The sequence below is a fragment of the Salvelinus fontinalis genome, chromosome 33 (genome assembly GCF_029448725.1).
Source record: "Salvelinus fontinalis isolate EN_2023a chromosome 33, ASM2944872v1, whole genome shotgun sequence".
NCBI classification, from domain to species: domain Eukaryota; kingdom Metazoa; phylum Chordata; class Actinopteri; order Salmoniformes; family Salmonidae; genus Salvelinus; species Salvelinus fontinalis.
This window is the reverse complement of record NC_074697.1, coordinates 46461465-46478075: the sequence shown is the minus strand read 5'-3', so window position 1 is coordinate 46478075 and position 16611 is coordinate 46461465. Positions and strand designations below refer to the sequence as shown.

Here is a 16611-nt window from a genome sequence, read left to right as displayed (position 1 = left end):
CAAAAAATACATTTTTAAAAAATTGCTTAAAAAGATACCATACTTTAGACAAGTTAAACACACCAGGCAGAGGGGTACAAAGGTTAAAGGGCAATCTATAGTACAGGGACAGATCAAACACCTCACCATTGTTCCTGTAAACAGTCAAGGGATAGGGGTGGAGAAATGCAACCACTCACAGACAGTCAAGGCCACAGACCGACCATCCACTGGACCAAAAATAAAAAGTTTACAATGCTTTAAAATAAAAAATGAATAATAATCATTTTATGTAGGCGTGAACAAAATTTAAAAATACAAGGGAAAAACAAGCTCACACCTTAGTCTCTGCCCGGGCAAGATGAACAAGGCATCCGCAGGTCACAATCAATAAGGACATCAACCTTAATGCCCCCCCCCCCAGAAAAAACACAAAGAAATGTATTTGAGCTCATTTTAACATTGTCTTAAAGAGAATATGTTCAACTTCAAGTGGTTATATATAAAAATAACGATAGTAAGTGCCAAATAAAGTAACAGGGTTGACGATTTCTTCTTAAATCAGCCATAAATTCCCTTGTGACAGAGGGAATGGAAGCTTGTATGCAACAGGGAGTGGCAATTGAATGCAAGCTTCACAAAAATGTTGGATGCTCACCCCGCTCAGTTTTCCAGCACAAAATGGCCAAAAAGAGTAGAACCAGCTCACCTGCTTTTACACTATGATTTAACTATTAATAAATACTTTAAAAGGAATTGTTTCATCATATTAAAAAAAGTGTTCAGTTAACACTTGACCTTAAAATGAGGGAGAGACGTAAAAGAGTCACTGAATGATAATCTTCAGAAAATAATGTCAAAGAAACAAAATAAGTAACGCTTTTACAATGATGGAGAAACTTGGGAGACTTTTCGGGATTGGCATGTCAAAATGCTGAATTTTGTCACTTTAGCAATTATTTTCATATAAAAATCTGATTTATTGACTTCTCCATGTGGTCTTTACTAAAAGGGCATTACTTTTATAAAATTAAATATTGGTGCACCATTTCCACTTAAAATATCAAAGGGACGCACGCAAAAGGCACTGTTTTCGTGGAACAACCTATTTGTTGTATAGCAGGAATAAACCAGTCATGACAGAAAAGGAGAGACATGTCCTGCAATATGATTTAGGCCTAGGCTATATAATAAAAGCAAAATAAATATTAGGATTCCTGCTGCTATCTGATCTCCTTATTCATCAATTTTATCATTAGGCCTACATTAATGTTTTTATTAGCCTACCATTACTATAATACCCATGCATCAAACACCCTCAAAATAACAATATTTGCTTGCAATACAATTGTTCAACCACTAGATGTTGTGCATACGCATGGGGAAATGGGATACCTAGCCAGTTGCACAACTGAATGCATTCAAACGAAATGAGTCTTTCCGGTCTGAGCTCTATGTGCGATACGCACACTTTCCCATAAACTTCAAAATTGATAAATACCAACCTTTGTGGAAAAACTGGTACACGCAAGGTTTAGAGTATTTTTTGTGTGCACGCACCTTTGATAAATGAGGCCCATGGCTGTCTTCTATCATTCTTAAATGATGATACTGAAAAAGTGGTAACCACTCCCATCTAGAGGATAAACATGAGTATGACAGTCTAGACGAGGCATCAAGAGCCCAGTACTGTACAACTAACCACAACACTAACTTTAAGAATTTGAATGAATATTTTAGTCCTTAGACAAATGATATAGCACTGAATGGGGAATATTTACAAGGTAACAACCCAGATGGATCAGCCCAAATCAGCTGCTGAAAAATAGAACCTGAATAAATAAGTGTCTTTCAATGGGACCAAGTGACCACCAGGTGTCACCATCAACAGGAAGTGACCTCAGTGCTCCTAGAAGAAATGGCCCTTACTTTTTCTCCACCAGCTGTGGTTCAGAGAGTTTCTGGATGGCCAGCTCCTTCACCAGGTTCTCCACACAGCTCTTTAAACAAAGGCTCCGGCTCCTGGGACACAAAACAATAGAGTCCAGTTAGAGAGAGTATGGGACAGAGCAGATACAATCTAAAAATCTGTCAATATCACCCGTGCATTTTTACCCTGGCAGGGTGATTACTGAGGGACACCATATGTTCCATGTGACTGAAACGATGAGGTTACCTTGTGCTCCAGTTGTCTCTGTTCCTCCACGGCCTCATCCACACTCAGCCTCCTCTGCAGGGATCTCAAACGGCTGCTGGGGGCAAGGGAAGAGGGGCGAGGACAGAATGAGAGGGAGAGAGATGAGGGAGACCTCATTACATCATCTATAAACTTTGTGCGGCACTTTCACTGACTTTATGAACGGTTGTTGCATCATCTCCTATAGCAACTTGGTGAAAGCTCAAGACAAAAGTGTGTTGGAATTTCAAACCGTCATGGTCCAAAACATAACGAACCCACCTTGTACTTGGTGTAGATCCTGTCCCTCTTGACAGGGTCCTCTGGGTAGAGCTGGGTGTCTTTAAAGGCCAGCCTCAGGACCATTCAGGTCCTCCTTTGGTGTCTGGAGGAGAATCAATCAAGTCATTGGATGGTGAAACCCACGCTGTGCTATCTTCTCAAAACACGGCACGTTGGACAATTTACATATATCCACACACTACAGCTAAAGATGACAACATGCAGACTCCTCTCTCACCCTTAGGATGTAATAGTCAAAGCCGTAGGCGGCATCAATGAGGTCTAGGGTGCGAGCCGTGACGGTGATGGTGAGCTTGTGATTGAGGATCTCACTGTACAGCTCTCTGGTGAACAGCTGTGGCTTCCAGACTCTTTCCAGACTGGTGGAGAGCTGAGGAGATAGACAATGTTAGGATACATGCTCAGATATAGAATAAAGTGTGTCTGAATATAGGGAACAAAACAAATGCTCATGATATTCATTAATGCCCTTCAAAGTACTCGCTTTGTCATTGTTGGCATATCTGAAACCTGATATCCATCCTTCACCTCCCCATAGGACGTCCTGGGACTCAGGGGGGTAGTAGATGGGGATGGGGACGTCTTGGACCAGCTCCTCGTGTCCTGTTTTGGGGTTGGCCCTGTATTTGACTCCCAGGGCCTTCCAGTGGACCAGGTGGCCTGCGTGGTCTCCTCCAGAGAGCAGAGGTAGTGTTTGGGGAGGTGGGCGTAGATCCCCTGCTTCAGTTTAAGGGCTTCCCAGATATTTGGGGGGTACTTGTGGAGAGGCATGGTCACTGGGTTGGTATTGACACATGCCTAGCTGGGAAAACCAAAATATAATTGGGCCAAGAATAGTCTTATTTACAATTCCTTTACTCCTTTGTTAAATTAAATCTCTTTACATTTAATTGTGCTTTTGTTAAACTCATTGTTAGACAACAGCAAGGTAAGGTGAAATAGCTTTTTAAATATGAATATGGAAGAGTCGGTGTAGCTCACTAACGTGAGCTAGATGTTGCTGCTGAGTTGTCTGGAGGTTGTGTTGTCTGGAAGTCAACAGCGAGCAATGCCGCACGTTCGGTTTCACTAAACTAGCTACAGTAGCTGGATAGGACAGCTATGAAGCTATTTATAATATAATTTCAAAATTGTTGCCAAATACTAGTCTCTACTCAGTTCAAACAGCAACTTACCTTTGAATTGGATAAACGACAAATTACACCCTCAGATGCAGTTTATATCTCTCCACCTTACAAAAAAGAACATAAAACATTTCCGTCAAAGATGGTGCCGCCTACTCCAACAAGGACATTTCTTGGTTAGGAAAAAAGACAGCGCAGCGATGATTGGTTTATCGGATTTGGCAGTCATTATGTGCTTCCGGTCTGGTTCGTTGAAGGATGCATATAAATTGCGCCTCGCTGCACCAAATTTTTTTTACAGTTTTGAGTGACGCTATAATAATTTTAGCAGACGCTGTAATCCAGAGCGATTTACAGAAGCAATTAGCCTTAAATGCCTTGTTCAAGGGCACATTGTCATATTTTTCACCTTGGCGGAGATTCGAACCACCGGGCCTTCGGTAACTGACACAACGCTCTAACCGCTAAACTACTTCTCATCATCAATACCCAAATCTACCAGAAAGCGTGACTCTGTTTAAATAAAACAACATGTTTTTTTTTATCTCCAAGAACACAGACAGATAGTTTTTTTGTTGCGTAGTATATAAATCTGCGAATTTGTCTTAGCATTGTTGGGGATCAAAGTCCATATATTTCGTAATTTACAAACAACGCCCGAAAGGTGGAATTGAACCACTCTGCCGCTAAGCAGCTACAGGTTTGAAGCCTGCACCCCGGACCACCGAGGCTCATCCGGGCGTTAGGATGGGAGTTCGCAGTGCCTATATATACCTGACGGTGTACATAAGTGTTTCAGTGTCGGTGACAAAATGTTGCGGTTAAAGCAACCCATTTATTTAGTATAAGTAATGTACGTTTTCCTACAATGACAATCGCAAGCATTTTAGTGACTGTATAATGAAAGAAACACAGAAGTTAAACGAAGTATTTTGTTAAGGGAGGGCTTTTCGAAATAATGCAAAATAGCTAAGATTTCATTGGCTGGTTGATAACAAAAGGGGTGGAGTTTTTATATTGTGTATCCAGGGGTCACCATCAAATAATGGCTGGTCCCTGGCTTTGACCCCATTCTACGAGTGTGTCTAAGGCACAGGAGGCTGCTGAGGGGAGTACAGCTCATAATAATGCATGGAACGGAGTAAATGGAATGTTATCAAATACATGGAAACCAAATACATGGAAACCACTCCTCCTGTGGTCTCAGGGGGAGTGGGATATGCAAATATGTCATTTCCAATTCACACATGCACTTTTACATGTGTAAAATAGGACAAATGTAAGCACCGACCTAATTATCTTATCTTATTATCTCTGTAGTGAGGTATCTGAGGCAAAAGAGTGTACTTTTAGACCTATTTACTATATATGGTTGGCAGGACATTGAAGGTAGAATTGCCCATTATAAAGAGAAATGATGACAAAATGCATTACAGGCGGCTATGAAATCAGCGTCTCTATGGTAGGAAGAGCAGGACTCTTATTTGTGGGTTCATTCATTTCAATCATGTTTTGCGCACCAAGGAAGCAGAATATCTCTGGTTAAATTATTTTATTCCAGCACTTTTGTTGAAGATAGACACACGACTGTAAAAAAGCAATCCATATGACATTTCAGAATCATGTCTACATATTCATTTATACTAAGGCAGAGGTTCCCAAACTTTTTTGGCCCACGACACCATTCAGATATTTAAAAATGATTGGTCACCCAAGCATGTGAAAGAAAAAGATACAGCCTAATTAACAGCCACTGTTGACTTTTTTATTTGGGGCTATGGCAGTCAATTGAAAAACATTCTAACAGTATTTCTGATTGTCTTCTCAACTCACCATCACATACTTTTAATGTGGGACTATGACAGTCAATTGAAAAACATTCTAACAGTATTTCTGATTGTCTTCTCAACTCACCATCACATACTTTTAATGTGGGACTATGACAGTCAATTGCAATTTAGTCTGACCTAATGTCTCTTATCTCACCAACACTAATGAGATGGGTGTGCTTGATGCATGTAGCGTTGGGGCATCTTATGCCGCGTTCAAAACAACTGGGAACTGGGAAATCTCCAACTTCCGACTTCAGTGTGTTCAAAATAACTGGGAGCTCGGACAAAAATGAGCATTCTGACTGGGAAAAATCGTTTTGAATGTCGTCCAACACGGAATTCCAACTCGGGAAGTCGGGCTTCTTTCTACAGCTCCGACTTTCCGACATGAAGATCACTGACGTCATGATTCCACCTCGTTCCCAGTTGTTTTGAATCCTGCATTAAAGTCAGGGGGCGTGGTCGACATCGCACACCTCATCTCTGCTGTCACATCCAACCTGGATCGATATTTGGTTTTAATGCAGATGAGAGTACTGAATCCAGCTTCACACAGATATGAGCTTGTGAAGAGTACCATGAGTTGTCCTTGTGAATCCTCCGACATGTGTAGCGTGTATCTGCATAGCATGTATGTGCACTTCGGCCCTCAGAGCTAACGTCTATTTGGAGAGCATAAGCCTGGTAGATTGCTAGCAATAGCATACATTCTTTGTTTAACAGTGTTATCTGACAAAGGTATTTATATGACTTTCTCATAGCCATGGGAAGTAGTGTGGGTGTAAAAAAGGCTGTCCTGCTCCTCTCCTCTCTACCTAACTTCCCCTCACAGTCCCTTCAGCTTCCCTTAAGTCCTGCTAGTTTTGCTGCTCAGCCTACCTAAGTTATCCCCCACCCATTATAGCCCTGCCATTACCGACCAATCAGAGCTGTTGGAAATGTGAATCTGGACACTGCACCCGCCCACTCAGTTCAGAGTGTTATTGCCGTCCAAAGGGAGAAGTCACGTGTTTCTGAGGACCTTGAATTGTCGACAGTAACCCGAATGTCTGAATGTGGTGCGTGTATCTAAGTCACCACAACAATAAGATTCCAAGTAATTCGGATGACCAAAATAATATAAACATCTTCAAAGGAAACGGTGTGGTGGTGACTATCAAGAGCACAGTAATGGGCCTCAACATCATGTTCTAACCAGACAGCTCTGTGGAGGACAGAACCAAACCAATCAGTTATAAGTATACAGCGGACGTCAAGTACAGCCCAGACGCTCAGGCCTCTCCAGTCACAGCCTGGTGCGACCTGCCGGTCCCAAGCCTGGAGCCCCACCTGCAAGAACCGGGCTATTTCCGGTCCGAGGGTCCTGCAACCTCCAGACCCTGTCTCAGGGGACCTTCCAGAAGTCACCCCTGATGTGTCCCCTGACCTAGTTGTCCATTTCCCTTCCTTCCTGGTAGGGTCAGAGCTCCCTTCCTTCCTGGTAGGATTTAAAAGCTCTGTTCTTTGTATCTATAGAGACAGTCATTTCCTATAGTCGTTTAGAATGCCTAGTACTATATTCACAAGTATGTGATAACATTTCACAACTCTTAGTACAAAACTCAAAACAGATCATCAGAAAGGCTGTTTTTTCCCAAAAATGTCATCACAATCTCAAGTACAACACACAAAATCACACAGTAACTTTTTCACCAAACCTAATCAGTTTCACCTAGAAATACCTTTCATAGAAAGTAATTGCCTTTCACAGTGCAATGCTCACAATACTTTTCATGTGATTTTCTTCTCATTTGCTTAAAATACATTTGACCATCATTTAATCCAACTGCGCTTAACGGATTTTGAGAACTACTGAAATAAAATGTGTTTCAAATATAAACATCTAAATGACATGTATCATACATGATAACCATGCATAATGACTACTTGTTATTGCTAATTGATTTCAATACGGAGCAGGATAGACAGCAAGGGAGAGGAAGAAATCAAAGAGCTTGTGGACAAGGGGTCCGTCAGAGAGGTCAAAGAGGTGGGCATGGGCCCCGTCAAAGAGGTGGGCATGGGCCCTGTCAAAGAGGTCAAAGAGGTGGGCATAGGCCCCATCAAAGAGGTCAAAGAGGTGGGCGTGGGCCCTGTCAAAGAGGTCAAAGAGGTGGGCATGGGCCCTGTCAAAGATGTGGACATCAGAGAGAGGGAGGCAGACGGCAGGGAACTGTTGTGTCTAATGAAGTCTGGGCCGTTGTTGTTGTTGTTGTTGTTGACCATGTGGTAAACAACGGCCTTACCGTGGCAAAGGCTGCCAGATACATTCACCCCAATCTGAAAAGATCAACTGTCAATTCGATCACAAGAACATTTCGCCAAGAAAACCAGCAAGTCTGCAGGATATGCACTATACTTTTTGTTTCTTGGTATTTTATTAGGATCCCCATTAGCTGTTGCAAAAGCAGCAGCTACTCCTCCTGGGGTCCACACAAAACATGAAACATAATACAGAATGACATAATACAGAACATCAACAGACAAGAAAAAGCTCAAGGACAGAACTATATAAAAATTGTTGAAAGGCACTCGTAGCCTACATATCAATACTTTACTGTTACATTTACAGTAAATGACATTCTAACACATGTAAATTCACAAAACATGTTACAGTATTCTTACACTATGATCTATTGACAGTATACTCTGTTTTACCTGCAGAATTGACAGAAGACCACATGGTGGTGGCCGTGTGCTGACCGACCAGCAGTAGTGGGCAGTGGTGGAAACGGTGAAGCCAGGAATGACATATTGCTGTCGGAAATGACGCTGGCCCATTGAGGAGAACGTTGACACCAACAATCACCCGCCTTTTGAAGAGGCACCAGGTATCTATGAAACACATTTTTCTGGTGCCTTTTGAGAGAAACAACGACCGGGTGGAACAACTGGGGGCCGAGTATGTACAGGTACAGCACTATATAGTGTATCACTGTTACTATTTGATGCACGTGCTATGCTACTTACTTCACAATATCATATTGGAACTGTGCTATAAAAATAACTAACCAAAATATATTTTTAGAGAGTGATGGTGCTTGATGCTGGTTCAACCTGGCCAAAACTCAGCACTGTGGGCAGAAGCTCATCGGCCAACAGGCGACCCTCCAAGTGCCTGGACAACGTGGGGGGATGTGTGCACTTATCTCTTAAAATGTGGTAGAACGTAGGCCATTACTTGGATCCTGCAACAATGCACAATAAAGTTCAGTAGGCCAACTATGTCGGACAATGTTACGTTCCACCATGCAGAGCTGGTTCCGGCCCATCCACAACTTGTGACTCTATATTTGCCTCCAGGAACACAATTTCGTTTATTTTGCTGCGTAGTGTATATACCCGCAAATTCTTAGGAACATTGTTGGGGATCAAAGTCCATATACTAGAACGTTGTTGACTAATTACGCCCGAAAGGTGGAATTGAACCACTCTGCCGCTAAGCAGCTACAGGTTTGAAGCCTGCACCCCGGACCACCGAGGCTCATCCGGGCATTAGAATGTGAGTTCGCAGTGCCTATATATACCTGACGGTGTACATAAGTGTTTCAGTGTCGGTGACAAAATGTTGCGGTTAAAGCAACCCATTTATTTAGTATAAGTAATGTACGTTTTCCTACAATGACAATCGCAAGCATTTTAGTGACTGTATAATGAAAGAAACACAGAAGTTAAACGAAGTATTTTGTTAAGGGAGGGCTTTTCGAAATAATGCAAAATAGCTAAGATTTCATTGGCTGGTTGATAACAAAAGGGGTGGAGTTTTTATATTGTGTATCCAGGGGTCACCATCAAATAATGGCTGGTCCCTGGCTTTGACCCCATTCTACGAGTGTGTCTAAGGCACAGGAGGCTGCTGAGGGGAGTACAGCTCATAATAATGCATGGAACGGAGTAAATGGAATGTTATCAAATACATGGAAACCAAATACATGGAAACCACTCCTCCTGTGGTCTCAGGGGGAGTGGGATATGCAAATATGTCATTTCCAATTCACACATGCACTTTTACATGTGTAAAATAGGACAAATGTAAGCACCGACCTAATTATCTTATCTTATTATCTCTGTAGTGAGGTATCTGAGGCAAAAGAGTGTACTTTTAGACCTATTTACTATATATGGTTGGCAGGACATTGAAGGTAGAATTGCCCATTATAAAGAGAAATGATGACAAAATGCATTACAGGCGGCTATGAAATCAGCGTCTCTATGGTAGGAAGAGCAGGACTCTTATTTGTGGGTTCATTCATTTCAATCATGTTTTGCGCACCAAGGAAGCAGAATATCTCTGGTTAAATTATTTTATTCCAGCACTTTTGTTGAAGATAGACACACGACTGTAAAAAAGCAATCCATATGACATTTCAGAATCATGTCTACATATTCATTTATACTAAGGCAGAGGTTCCCAAACTTTTTTGGCCCACGACACCATTCAGATATTTAAAAATGATTGGTCACCCAAGCATGTGAAAGAAAAAGATACAGCCTAATTAACAGCCACTGTTGACTTTTTTATTTGGGGCTATGGCAGTCAATTGAAAAACATTCTAACAGTATTTCTGATTGTCTTCTCAACTCACCATCACATACTTTTAATGTGGGACTATGACAGTCAATTGAAAAACATTCTAACAGTATTTCTGATTGTCTTCTCAACTCACCATCACATACTTTTAATGTGGGACTATGACAGTCAATTGCAATTTAGTCTGACCTAATGTCTCTTATCTCACCAACACTAATGAGATGGGTGTGCTTGATGCATGTAGCGTTGGGGCATCTTATGCCGCGTTCAAAACAACTGGGAACTGGGAAATCTCCAACTTCTGACTTCAGTGTGTTCAAAATAACTGGGAGCTCGGACAAAAAGGAGCATTCTGACTGGGAAAAATCGTTTTGAATGTCGTCCAACACGGAATTCCAACTCGGGAAGTCGGGCTTCTTTCTACAGCTCCGACTTTCCGACATGAAGATCACTGACGTCATGATTCCACCTCGTTCCCAGTTGTTTTGAATCCTGCATTAAAGTCAGGGGGCGTGGTCGACATCGCACACCTCATCTCTGCTGTCACATCCAACCTGGATCGATATTTGGTTTTAATGCAGATGAGAGTACTGAATCCAGCTTCACACAGATATGAGCTTGTGAAGAGTACCATGAGTTGTCCTTGTGAATCCTCCGACATGTGTAGCGTGTATCTGCATAGCATGTATGTGCACTTCGGCCCTCAGAGCTAACGTCTATTTGGAGAGCATAAGCCTGGTAGATTGCTAGCAATAGCATACATTCTTTGTTTAACAGTGTTATCTGACAAAGGTATTTATATGACTTTCTCATAGCCATGGGAAGTAGTGTGGGTGTAAAAAAGGCTGTCCTGCTCCTCTCCTCTCTACCTAACTTCCCCTCACAGTCCCTTCAGCTTCCCTTAAGTCCTGCTAGTTTTGCTGCTCAGCCTACCTAAGTTATCCCCCACCCATTATAGCCCTGCCATTACCGACCAATCAGAGCTGTTGGAAATGTGCATCTGGACACTGCACCCGCCCACTCAGTTCAGAGTGTTATTGCCGTCCAAAGGGAGAAGTCACGTGTTTCTGAGGACCTTGAATTGTCGACAGTAACCCGAATGTCTGAATGTGGTGCGTGTATCTAAGTCACCACAACAATAAGATTCCAAGTAATTCGGATGACCAAAATAATATAAACATCTTCAAAGGAAACGGTGTGGTGGTGACTATCAAGAGCACAGTAATGGGCCTCAACATCATGTTCTAACCAGACAGCTCTGTGGAGGACAGAACCAAACCAATCAGTTATAAGTATACAGCGGACGTCAAGTACAGCCCAGACGCTCAGGCCTCTCCAGTCACAGCCTGGTGCGACCTGCCGGTCCCAAGCCTGGAGCCCCACCTGCAAGAACCGGGCTATTTCCGGTCCGAGGGTCCTGCAACCTCCAGACCCTGTCTCAGGGGACCTTCCAGAAGTCACCCCTGATGTGTCCCCTGACCTAGTTGTCCATTTCCCTTCCTTCCTGGTAGGGTCAGAGCTCCCTTCCTTCCTGGTAGGATTTAAAAGCTCTGTTCTTTGTATCTATAGAGACAGTCATTTCCTATAGTCGTTTAGAATGCCTAGTACTATATTCACAAGTATGTGATAACATTTCACAACTCTTAGTACAAAACTCAAAACAGATCATCAGAAAGGCTGTTTTTTCCCAAAAATGTCATCACAATCTCAAGTACAACACACAAAATCACACAGTAACTTTTTCACCAAACCTAATCAGTTTCACCTAGAAATACCTTTCATAGAAAGTAATTGCCTTTCACAGTGCAATGCTCACAATACTTTTCATGTGATTTTCTTCTCATTTGCTTAAAATACATTTGACCATCATTTAATCCAACTGCGCTTAACGGATTTTGAGAACTACTGAAATAAAATGTGTTTCAAGTATAAACATCTAAATGACATGTATCATACATGATAACCATGCATAATGACTACTTGTTATTGCTAATTGATTTCAATACGGAGCAGGATAGACAGCAAGGGAGAGGAAGAAATCAAAGAGCTTGTGGACAAGGGGTCCGTCAGAGAGGTCAAAGAGGTGGGCATGGGCCCCGTCAAAGAGGTCAAAGAGGTGGGCATGGGCCCTGTCAAAGAGTCAAAGAGGTGGGCATGGGCCCTGTCAAAGATGTGGACATCAGAGAGAGGGAGGCAGATGGCAGGGAACTGTTGTGTCTAATGAAGTCTGGGCCGTTGTTGTTGTTGTTGTTGTTGACCATGTGGTAAACAACGGCCTTATCGTGGCAGAGGCGGCCAGATACATTCACCCCAATCTGAAAAGATCAACTGTCAATTCGATCACAAGAACATTTCGCCAAGAAAACCAGCAAGTCTGCAGGATATGCACTATACTTTTTGTTTGTTGGTATTTTATTAGGATCCCCATTAGCTGTTGCAAAAGCAGCAGCTACTCCTCCTGGGGTCCACACAAAACATGAAACATAATACAGAATGACATAATACAGAACATCAACAGACAAGAAAAAGCTCAAGGACAGAACTATATAAAAATTGTTGAAAGGCACTCGTAGCCTACATATCAATACTTTACTGTTACATTTACAGTAAATGACATTCTAACACATGTAAATTCACAAAACATGTTACAGTATTCTTACACTATGATCTATTGACAGTATACTCTGTTTTACCTGCAGAATTGACAGAAGACCACATGGTGGTGGCCGTGTGCTGACCGACCAGCAGTAGTGGGCAGTGGTGGAAACGGTGAAGCCAGGAATGACATATTGCTGTCGGAAATGACGCTGGCCCATTGAGGAGAACGTTGATCAAAGAGGTGGGCATGGGCCCTGTCAAAGATGTGGACATCAGAGAGAGGGAGGCAGATGGCAGGGAACTGTTGTGTCTAATGAAGTCTGGGCCGTTGTTGTTGACCATGTGGTAAACAACGGCCTTATCGTGGCAGAGGCGGCCAGATACATTCACCCCAATCTGAAAAGATCAACTGTCAATTCGATCACAAGAACATTTCGCCAAGAAAACCAGCAAGTCTGCAGGATATGCACTATACTTTTTGTTTCTTGGTATTTTATTAGGATCCCCATTAGCTGTTGCAAAAGCAGCAGCTACTCCTCCTGGGGTCCACACAAAACATGAAACATAATACAGAATGACATAATACAGAACATCAACAGACAAGAAAAAGCTCAAGGACAGAACTATATAAAAATTGTTGAAAGGCACTCGTAGCCTACATATCAATACTTTACTGTTACATTTACAGTAAATGACATTCTAACACATGTAAATTCACAAAACATGTTACAGTATTCTTACACTATGATCTATTGACAGTATACTCTGTTTTACCTGCAGAATTGACAGAAGACCACATGGTGGTGGCCGTGTGCTGACCGACCAGCAGTAGTGGGCAGTGGTGGAAACGGTGAAGCCAGGAATGACATATTGCTGTCGGAAATGACGCTGGCCCATTGAGGAGAACGTTGACACCAACAATCACCCGCCTTTTGAAGAGGCACCAGGTATCTATGAAACACATTTTTTCTGGTGCCTTTTGAGAGAAACAACGACCGGGTGGAACAACTGGGGGCCGAGTATGTTCAGGTACAGCACTATATAGTGTATCACTGTTACTGTTTGATGCACGTGCTATGCTACTTACTTCACAGTATCATATTGGAACTGTGCTATAAAAATAACTAACCAAAATATATTTTTAGAGAGTGATGGTGCTTGATGCTGGTTCAACCTGGCCAAAACTCAGCACTGTGGGCAGAAGCTCATCGGCCAACAGGCGACCCTCCAAGTGCCTGGACAACGTGGGGGGATGTGTGCACTTATCTCCTAAAATGTGGCAGAACGTAGGCCATTACTTGGATCCTGCAACAGTGCACAATAAAGTTCAGTAGGCCAACTATGTCGGACAATGTTACGTTCCACCATGCAGAGCTGGTTCCGGCCCATCCACAACTTGTGACTCTAAATTTGCCTCGAGGAACACAATTTCATTTATTTTGCTGCGTAGTATATATACCCGCAAATTCATAGGAACATTGTTGGGGATCAAAGTCCATATATTAGAATGTTGACTAATTACGCCCGAAAGGTGGAATTGAACCACTCTGCCGCTAAGCAGCTACAGGTTTGAAGCCTGCACCCCGGACCACCGAGGCTCATCCGGGCAGTTGAATGAGAGTTGCCAGATCCTATATATACCTGGCGGTGTACATAAGTGTTTCAGCGTCGGTGACAAAATGTTGCGGTTAAAGCAACCCATTTATTTAGTATAAGGAATGTACGTTTTCCTACAATGAAAATCGCAAGCATTTTAGTGACTGTATAATGAGAGTGACACAGAAGTTAAACGAAGTATGTCGTTAAGGGAGGGCTTTTCGAAATAATGCAAAATAGCTAAGATTTCATTGGCTGGTTGACTCCAAAAGGGGTGGAGTTTTTATATTGTGTATCCAGGGGTCACCATCAAATAATGGCTGGTCCCTGGCTCTGACCCCATTCTCCGAGTGTGTCTAAGGCACAGGAGGCTGCTGAGGGGAGTACAGCTCATAATAATGTATGGAACGGAGTAAATGGAATGTTATCAAATAAATGGAAACCATGTGTTTGATTTATTTGATACCATTCCCCTGATTCCGCTTCAGCCGTTACCACGAGCCCGTCCTCCCCAATTAAGGTGCCACCAACCTCCTGTGGTCTCAGGGGGAGTGGGATATGCAAAAATGTAATTTCCAATTCACACATGCACTTTTACATGTGTGAAATGGGACAAATGTAAGCACCGGCCTAATTATCTTATCTTATTATCTCTGTAGTGAGGTATCTGAGGCAAAAGAGTGCACTTTTAGACCTATTTACTGTATATGGTTGGCAGGACACTGAAGGTAGAATTGCCCATTATAAAGAGAAATGATGACAAAATGCATTACAGCAGGCTATGTAATCAGCGTCTCTATGGTAGGAAGAGCAGGACTCTTATTTGTGGGTTCATTCATTTCAATCATGTTTTGCGCACCAAGGAAGCAGAATATCTCTGGTTAAATTATTTTATTCCAGCACTTTTGTTGAAGATAGACACACGACTGTAAAAAAGCAATCCATATGACATTTCAGAATCATGTCTACATATTCATTTATACTAAGGCAGAGGTTCCCAAACTTTTTTGGCCCACGACACCATTCAGATATTTAAAAATGATTGGTCACCCAAGCATGTGAAAGAAAAAGATACAGCCTAATTAACAGCCACTGTTGACTTTTTTATTTGGGGCTATGGCAGTCAATTGAAAAACATTCTAACAGTATTTCTGATTGTCTTCTCAACTCACCATCACATACTTTTAATGTGGGACTATGACAGTCAATTGAAAAACATTCTAACAGTATTTCTGATTGTCTTCTCAACTCAGAATATAATATAATAGATCACCATCTTTGAAATGCAATAGAAAGGTCCCACATCGAGCCATCACTCGGGGTGTAATTTTGATAGTGTCCACAAGATGGTAGCAGTGTATGTGCAAAGTTGAAGTATGCGCCAACAAACATGACATTTAGTGTGAAGTCACCCAGGTACATTTGGGCAAATCGTGAAGCAGACATTCACATTACATTTTTCTGCAAGAATATCGTCAAATCTATATACTTGCACTTTGATGTAGCTTTTCCAGTATTAGTAGCCATATCATAAGTTCAACATTTGCAAAACACCCAGTTTTCATAACTTTATAACTCTCCATATTGTTATGATTTTTGTCCAAAAGGAAAAGGCTTGCTCACACAAGGTTATCAGCTACATTTTGCGACAGATACGGGCGCGTCATCGGCGTGCCATGAAGGCGTCGCTCTCTGACCAAATTTGGTGTCCTATAGGATATATTACACCCCAAATGATATAGTGAAGTCTGGCTACGTTCTATGATCTCTGAGGAATAATTACGAACGTGGTTTGACTGATTGAAACAAGGTTTAGGGTTACATTTTCAGATTCCTTTCTTTGCAAATTGAACGAGTGGAAGTACAAAATCGATCGTGCATGCTATATGAACCTTTTTAGAATATGAAAAAGGATTTTATCTAACAAAACGACACTTTATGTTATCTCTGGGACCCTTTGGATGATTAACCAGAGCAATATTTCAGAATTTAAGTACACATTTCACCTTCAGAGGTGAATTTACCAAACCTATCGCAGTGAAAAAAGTGTTTTGTGCTTCGGAGCTCTCCTCAAACAATAGCATGGCATTATTTCGCAGTGATAGCTACTGTAAATTGGATAGTGCAGTTATATTAACAAGAATTGAAGCTTTCAGCCGAAATCAGACACTTATATGTACCGACATTTGGTGTTTCTAAAATCTGCGATCGTGACGCATGATTTACAACTGTCCCGTTAACAGGACGCCTATCTTAAACAAATGTTCACATCACATTTCCAAAGCGATAAAAAAAAACTGCAACAGTACTTAAAGTTGTGTGTGTGAAAGAGAGAGCGCATGTGTGCTTGTCTGCTGTGCTCAAGTGTTAAACTTCAAGAACATTGATAAGAGGGAGGTGACCGACGTAAACATCGGGAGCATTAATAGCTAT

At 42.0% G+C, this 16611-nt stretch overlaps 1 long non-coding RNA gene, 3 other non-coding genes and 1 pseudogene across 4 annotated transcripts; 1 reads left to right on the top strand and 4 right to left on the bottom strand.

Moving 5' to 3' along the window:
• Positions 1-1904: 1904 nt before the first annotated feature.
• On the bottom strand, positions 1905-4310 carry LOC129832396 (39S ribosomal protein L28, mitochondrial-like; annotated as a pseudogene).
• Positions 4237-4323, bottom strand: trnastop-uca (transfer RNA opal suppressor (anticodon UCA)). The gene has a single exon. It is a non-coding gene; the product is annotated as a tRNA-Sec (tRNA).
• Positions 4324-8860: 4537 nt separating this feature from the next.
• trnastop-uca (transfer RNA opal suppressor (anticodon UCA)) lies at positions 8861-8947 on the bottom strand. Its single transcript has one exon. It is a non-coding gene; the product is annotated as a tRNA-Sec (tRNA).
• A 3876-nt stretch (positions 8948-12823) lies between these two features.
• Positions 12824-13921, top strand: LOC129832394 (uncharacterized). Its single transcript, XR_008755933.1, has 2 exons — positions 12824-13529; positions 13728-13921. It is a non-coding gene; the product is annotated as an uncharacterized LOC129832394 (long non-coding RNA).
• Positions 13922-14103: 182 nt separating this feature from the next.
• On the bottom strand, positions 14104-14190 carry trnastop-uca (transfer RNA opal suppressor (anticodon UCA)). The gene has a single exon. It is a non-coding gene; the product is annotated as a tRNA-Sec (tRNA).
• Between the last annotated feature and the right edge of the window lie 2421 nt (positions 14191-16611).